Genomic DNA, 7475 nt, shown 5'->3' on the forward strand with positions numbered 1-7475 from the left:
ATTATAAATTTCTTATTAAATTTCCCTAAACACTTAACGTGTTTGCCAAATTTTCTTAGACATTTCAAACTGTCACACATTTAGTATATTTATCCTTTACCTGCTAAAATGTAATCAAACTTTCTCAACATTTAAGGAGTATTTGCCTGAATAATGAGGCAAAACTTGTAGATTTAATAATCAGATTCCCCTAAGTGCCTAAATACTGATTATAAATTTAATTAGGTAAATATTTCTAAGTATGTCACTTAAAAACATAAATCTTTTTCTTTTCAAATTTTTATTTAAATGTTAGTTAGTTAACATACAAAGAACATAAATCTAATGTGTCAGGTTCTCTTAAATACGTCCAGTATCTCAAATCATGAATAAAACATAGAAACTGTAACAATGATTACAAAACTTTTATAATACGGGCACAAAAATATTAAACATTGCAATTTGGAGTCATTTTTCTTATCATCTAAAAACTTATTTTTATATGTTTCCAGCATTGCATGTTTACTTCTCTAAGAGAGGCTCAGTCTGAAGGGCGCCTGGGTGGCTCAGTAGGTTGAGTTACGGACTCTTGATTTCAGCTCAGGTCATGATCCCACAGTTGTGGGATTGAATCTGACACCAAGATTCTCTCCTCCTTTCCTGCTACCTCTCTCCCCTGCTTGCTCTCTCTCTCTCTCTCTCTCTCTCTCTAAAATTAAGAGAGAGAGAGAGAGAGAAACTCGGTCTGACCGTGATATACATCTAGGGTCACAGGTTATAGATTTGGCATCAGAAGGTGAGAGCCTTGGGTACACCTTCCAGAATAATTCACACAGGCCGTTCTGTTATGTGGCTGATCATCAAGTCAGGTTTGGTTTTGTTAGAAATGAAAATCCAGTATATTACCACTTCCTCTTAGTCACTGCCACCCCTTTTTAACTGCAGTCTCTTGTCCAGCTTTCTCTTCCCTGAGTGAAGTTGAGGGGATGTTCCCCCCCCTTTTCCCCACCCAATCTTGTCACTCTCCTCATTCATTTGCACCCCTTCACCCAACCATTGTTATGATATACACCCATCTAACTCCGCCCCCCAAGAAAAGACACCCTTGCTGTCAACAACTTTGATCACAATTTATCAGCCCATTTCTGTGGTTACACCTTGAGATCCTCTGAAATCTTAATGTCAACATACTGGTCCAATAGCAACTCCCCACCCCTTCATGGTCTGCACCTTAATTCTTGTCTAATTCAGTTGGTGTGATTAAAAAATCTCCTGGGGTTCTGCCTGGAAGGTGAATTTTAGTGGATTTTTTTTTTTTTTTTTTTTTAAGGAGAAGGAGGCATGTGGCTTGCCAAAATGAAAGATCTGTTATCAATCAGGATGATTGCCATGTCATGGCCCTGTAGGGAGGTATCAGTGGATGAGTCCGGTCGCAGTGGAAAACACCTGCCGGGGTATAGTGAGAGAAGTTAGTTAAATGAAAGGAGGGGTATCCATTTCATAGGAGGACTTTAATTTGAAATGGGAATTGAGTGCCACTCTCAGAGCAACGCTTGTTTTTATGCTATGGAAAAGCGTCGGGAATACTTTCACCTCGACAGTAACACGGAAAAGTCTCTAAGGGCGACTAACCATGCACAAAACCATTCCTGAGCAGTTCCGGTTATGGATTTTTAAATATATAAGTTCTGAGAATTTTAATGATGTTACTATGATTTTAAGGGATGGGCTGTATTTCATATTTGGGATTTTTCCCCCTAATAAATGATGAACAAAATCCTAAAAATCCTAGCATTCCAGCAAGCAGTAACCAAATATCGTCAGGGTTACTATGTACATGATATATATGAGACATACATCGCATATATTTCAAAAACATTTGATTACATTTCCAGGTTTATGGCTAACAATTTAAAAAGAGTCCCTTTAAAGACAATGTTGGTTAAACTTCAAGATAGTCTAAGGATCCCACCTCCTGGTATCCAAGCCTTTGTGTTGTAACCAACCTCTCCTGAGCGTAGGCTGGACCCGATGACTCACTGCTAACGCATAGACAATGGCAAAAATGACAAGATGCCATTTTCGAGATTAGGTCATAAAAAGATTGAGGCTTCTATCTTGCTTGTTCTCAATCTTCTCTCGCCCATTTGCTCTGAGGGAAGTTCCCTGCCATAAGGAGGGCTTCCTCACGGAGAGGTCCTGGTGGAGAAATCTAATGTCTCTGGTCAATAGCCAGTGAGGACGTGAGGTCTGACAACAGCCACAGAATGTGAGTTTAGAAGGTGATCGTCCCCAGTCGAGCCTTGGGATGTCTGTAACCGTGGCTTTGACTGCAGTCCAGGGGAGACTGAGCCAGAGGAACCCATGAGGCCACGGCCAGAATCCTGACCCATGGGAGCCGTGACATAACAATCGCTCATTGTTTTAAGCTGCCAAGTTGTGGGGTCATTTGTTGAGCAGCAACATATAAGTAATCTACTCCCCTTTCTTTAGCCTACGTCCAAACTGTAATAAATGCATTGGGAAATAGATGGAAAGTTCGACCAGCAGGAGATCATTCAATTCTATGAAAGGAGAAGTCTGTGTTGACACTAAGAGCCAGATTGTCGAAAGGTGAAATGCAACAGGTGAAATTAATTGTAAGAATGTATTTTATTTAACTTCAAGCAGGAAAAAAACAGTACCATTTCAGTGTGCAATCAGTATAAAATATTTTAGTGTTTTTTGCCCTGTGTCTTCAAAATCCAGTGTGTGTTTCATACTTACGGTACAGCTCAGTATGGATGCCGAATGCTTATTGTAAATGTTTGGACCGTAGGAGCATCTCATAAACTTTAGGGTTGAAAAAGCAGATTTGCACACCCAAATTGTGTTCCAAACATACTTAAAAGTTTTCCAGTAACCGAATTGAGGGCCAATGCTTAACTTCAAATGAACTGAAAATAAGTAAGTTAAAAATGCAGCCCTAGCTGTCAACAGCTGTCAACAGCGACAAGTGGCTGGTGGCTTGTTGCATTGAACCGTGCCACTCTCGCGTAGACTCAGAATTCAATAACTGGCTGCTGGATGGATTAATTCTGCAACATTATTTCACCGGTTACATTAGCCATGAGTTGGGGTGCCTGGCGGGCTCAGTCCGTAGACCGTGTGACTCTTGATTTTGGGATCATGACTTTGAGCCCCCACGTTGGGTGTAGAGATCACTTATAAAAAAAAAAATTAGCCAGGAATTAAACCAAAAGGCTGCCTGAAATTTCTTCCAGAGAAAGAAATGCTAGCAATAATTATCAGCTAGTAGCCAACAGAGTGCCTTCAGTATTAGGTGGTCTTACTTGTATTCATACCCTGAAGAATGCTCTACGCAGTGCAATTTGAACTCTGAGTCATCAGGGGATCCCTCTGAAATATTTAAACTCTTTGGAAACACTGATTTGTATTTTTGACTCACGTGACAATTTGGGGATTCAAAATTCTCCACTAACAAATATGGGGATGAAAATCAAAATGGCTAACGAATCACGAACAGAATAAAGTCATTTTAAGAGTTAAAATGAAAAAAAAAAGAGTTGAAATGGTAACTTTTCAAAAACATATCAACCAGTATTACCATCATATCACAACACTGCTACATTGATTTTGTATATTTCTAAAACAATACAGATTCCTTTCCCGTCATACACCCATGCATTTAATCTTCCATGGTTCCAGCGATATAGAAGTTTACCTTTTTGATTGGGGTGCAGTTGTACACCTTGAAAGACTGATAGTAAACATGCTATTTCTGGATATTTAACAGAGAGGTACAATAAGGAAGTACAGAATGTTTACCTTATCAGGTAAATTGCTTTCCTGTAGTTAAAGCTATTTCTGTCCTTTTGGTAGTAGGCGAAGGGGACTGCGTAAGTATTGATAGGATCTTAACAAGCTTAGGCTGTTTCCAAATCAAAGCACAGGGATAAAGGTTTAAGAAATAGTAGGTCTTGGCTTTCTCCTGATTTTCTTCTCTCTTCCTTTCTTTCTACAGATTAAAACCCAACCATCTAGAGCTGAGCTGACCCTGAAAATTGAGGCTATACATCTGTACATCATTACTAGCTCCAAACCTACCCCTCATCAATCATAGAAACTCCCCATCTACTCCCTAGTCACTTACCTGATAATATGCAGTTTTTGTCTTAGACTGTCTCATTTTGGTTAGCTAGACAGATAAATTTTGTCAGCTTTCAGCAGGTAATTTATTTACTTTCTGAGAACAATGTTTGTGGATTTATTGGTGAGGGTTCATATTAAATAAGCAGAGAAAATATTTTTCTTTTAAAACTCCAAATCTGAATTCCCAGAGTTATTTTTAAGAAGAACTATGTGGAAAAACCACAGACACTGACAACTCTGAGTCAGAAAGTGATTCAGAAGAATTGGGCTCTAAAAGTGAAGAAATTTTAGGAAAAATTAGCCAATAAATTTTGCTTAATGTTTTCCATTTTATGGATGCCGAGTGTGCTTAAAGTTTTCAAAAGTCCTGTGTCTAGGGGCACCTGGGTGGCTCAGTCGGTTAAGCATCTGACTTTGGCTCAGGCCATGATCTCACAGTTCACAAGTTCGAACCCTGCACCGGGCTCTGTGCTGACAGCTCAGAGCCTGGAGCCTGCTTCAGATTCTATGCCTCCCTCTCTTTGCCTCTCCCCTGTTCATGCTCTGTTTCTGTCTCTGTCTCTCTCTTAAAAATAAACAAACATTTAAAACAAACATTAATAAAAACTTTATGTCTAAATAAGTCTAAAATAGCTCTTTCAATAAATTTCAAGTAAAAATTCTAATTGGTAAGAAAGCATTTTTTCTTGGTGTTATGTAAGATAACAGTATATCTTTATATTTGATGGAATATAATAATACAATCCACATAGTAATTTTTGAATATAGAAATGTTCTAAAATATACAAAGTTGTTATATATTCCTACAGGTAGTTTTTTTGTAAGTTGATTTATTTATTTTGAGAGGGAGAGAGAGAATGCACACAAATGTGTGTGTGTGAGCGGAGGAGGGGCAGAGAGTGAGGGAGCTATAGAATCGAAGGACCTGAGCCAATATCCAGAGTTGGACGCTTAACCAAATGGGCCACCCAGGCGCCCCCCCCACCCCGACCCCTGCAGGGAGTTTTAAAATAATAAAATGTTCAATTATTGTAAAACAATAGCTGAAAAAATTCTTTCTCTGTAAAACCAAGGGTTACTAAACAGACCTGAATATAGTGTGAAATATTATAGGTGTAAAGATTGTAAATATCCTAAAATATGTTTATTAGTTTATAAGTAAAAAAAAAGCATTTTTAAAGTTTTAAAAAATGTTTACTTTTGAGAGAGAGACAGACAGAGTATGAGTGGGGGAGGGGCAAAGAGAGAGGGAGACACAGAATCCGAAGCAGGCTCCAGGCTCTGAGCTGTCAGCACAGAGCCCCGTGTAGGGCTCGAACCCATGAACCGTGAGATCATGACCTGAGCTGAAGTCGGATGCTGAACCGACTGAATCATGCAGGCGCCCCCTACTTAGCATTTTTAATTCCGTGCTCTCTCTTCTCTACTGCTCCTGTTTGCTATCTTTTAGTGAAAAAAAAAAAAAATCAGAGACATGGCAGTTATTAAAAGATCTGGTGTCCCATTCTAGCTGTGCCATTCACAAACTGTATAACCTTGGCAGACCACAACGTCTCTGTTTCTTCATCCATAAGGCTTCTTTCAGCTCTAAAAGTGTTTTTAACTCTAAAAAGTCTACAGGTCAACCAAGAGTCAATATTATTAGTCTGAGAGAAGGCAAATATTTGGCAATGAGATGCCTCGCAAACAACATTGACGTGAAAACCGTACCAAAAAATAATAGGAACAGAGATTATTTTCTTCTAATCCTGTACTGTAATTTTAGTAGGCTTGCTCTAACTTTTTTTTTTTAATTTTGTTAATGTTTATTTATTTTTGAGACAGAGGGAGACAGAGCACAAGTGGGGGAGGGGCAGAGAGAGAGGGAGACACAGAATCCGAAACAGGCTCCAGGCTCTGAGCCATCAGCACAGACCCCGATGCGGGGCTCGAACCCATGAACTGCAAGATCATGACCTGAGCCGAAGTCGGGCACTTAACTGACTGAGCCACCCAGGCGCCCCAGGCTTGCTCTAACTTTAATTGGGCATCATATTATTTACTCATTCATCAACAAGTGTTTGTTGAAAGTTTTTGTGCACCAAGTGCTGAGGTAAATGCAAACAGTCCTTGCCTTCATGGAGCTCATAGCCAGTAGGATGGATAAACATTAAGCAAATAACTTATAGTTCCAAGTTATGATACATCCTCAGAGGGGAAAACTGTCAAGTGCTAGTGAGTGAGTGAATAATGGAGACCTAATTTAAACTGGGTGCTAAGGAACCCCATACCTGTCAGAATGGTTAAAAAGAACAACTCAAGCAACAACAGATGTTGGCAAGGATGTGGAGATGTTGCACTGCTGGTGGGAATGCAAACTGGTGCAGCCACTCTGGAAAACAGTATGGAGGGTCCTCGAAAAGTTAAAAATAGAACTACCCTACGACCCAGCAATTGCACTACTAGGTATTTTTCCAAGGGATGTAGGTGTGCTGTTTCCAAGGGACACACACACCCCAATGTTTATAGCAGCACTATCAGCAATAGCCAAGGTATGGAAAGAGCCCAAATGTCCATCGATGGATGAATGGATAAAGAAGATGTGGTATATATACAATGGAATATTCCTCGGCAATCAAAAAGAATGACATCTTGCCATTTGCAGCAATGTGGGTGGAACTAAAATGTATTATGCTAGGCGAAAGTCGGGGACGGACAAATACCATATGATTTCACTCGTGGGCTTTAAAAAACAAAACAGATGAACATAGGGGAAGGGAAGCAAAAATAAGATAAAAACAGCAAGGGAGACAAACCATAAGAGACTCTTAAATACAGAGAACAAACAGGATTCCTGGAGGAGTGTTGGGTGGGGGGGATGGGCTAAATGGATGAGGGGCATTAAGGAGGGCACTTGTTGGGATGAGCACTGTGTGTTAGATGTAAGTGATGAATCACTAAATTCTATTCCTGAAATCATTATTACACTATATGTTAACTAACCTGAATTGAAATGTTAAAAAATCAAAAATAAATAAATAAAAATTAAAAAAAAAACCACCAAAAACTGGGTGGTAAGGAAAGGGCTCCCTGAGGATATTTAAACTGAGGCTTATAGGAGGATTTGCATAAAGTATGTGACTTTAGAAAAGAGTCTGGTGGGTCAAGAAACTCAAATAAAGCCAGTGGGGGCTGCTCTGAGAAGAAATGAGGTCGAGAAGTATATCATAGCATTCAGGGCTTCGAAGGTCATGCCAAGGAGTTTTGGTTTATATTGATTCAGTGGGAAATGAATGAAGATTTTAATGGGTGGTGGGGTGGACTGTGATTTGATCGGCTATTATATATATATATATATTTCCTCA

Source organism: Acinonyx jubatus, chromosome A1 (genome assembly GCF_027475565.1).
Source record: "Acinonyx jubatus isolate Ajub_Pintada_27869175 chromosome A1, VMU_Ajub_asm_v1.0, whole genome shotgun sequence".
In the NCBI taxonomy this organism is placed as follows: domain Eukaryota; kingdom Metazoa; phylum Chordata; class Mammalia; order Carnivora; family Felidae; genus Acinonyx; species Acinonyx jubatus.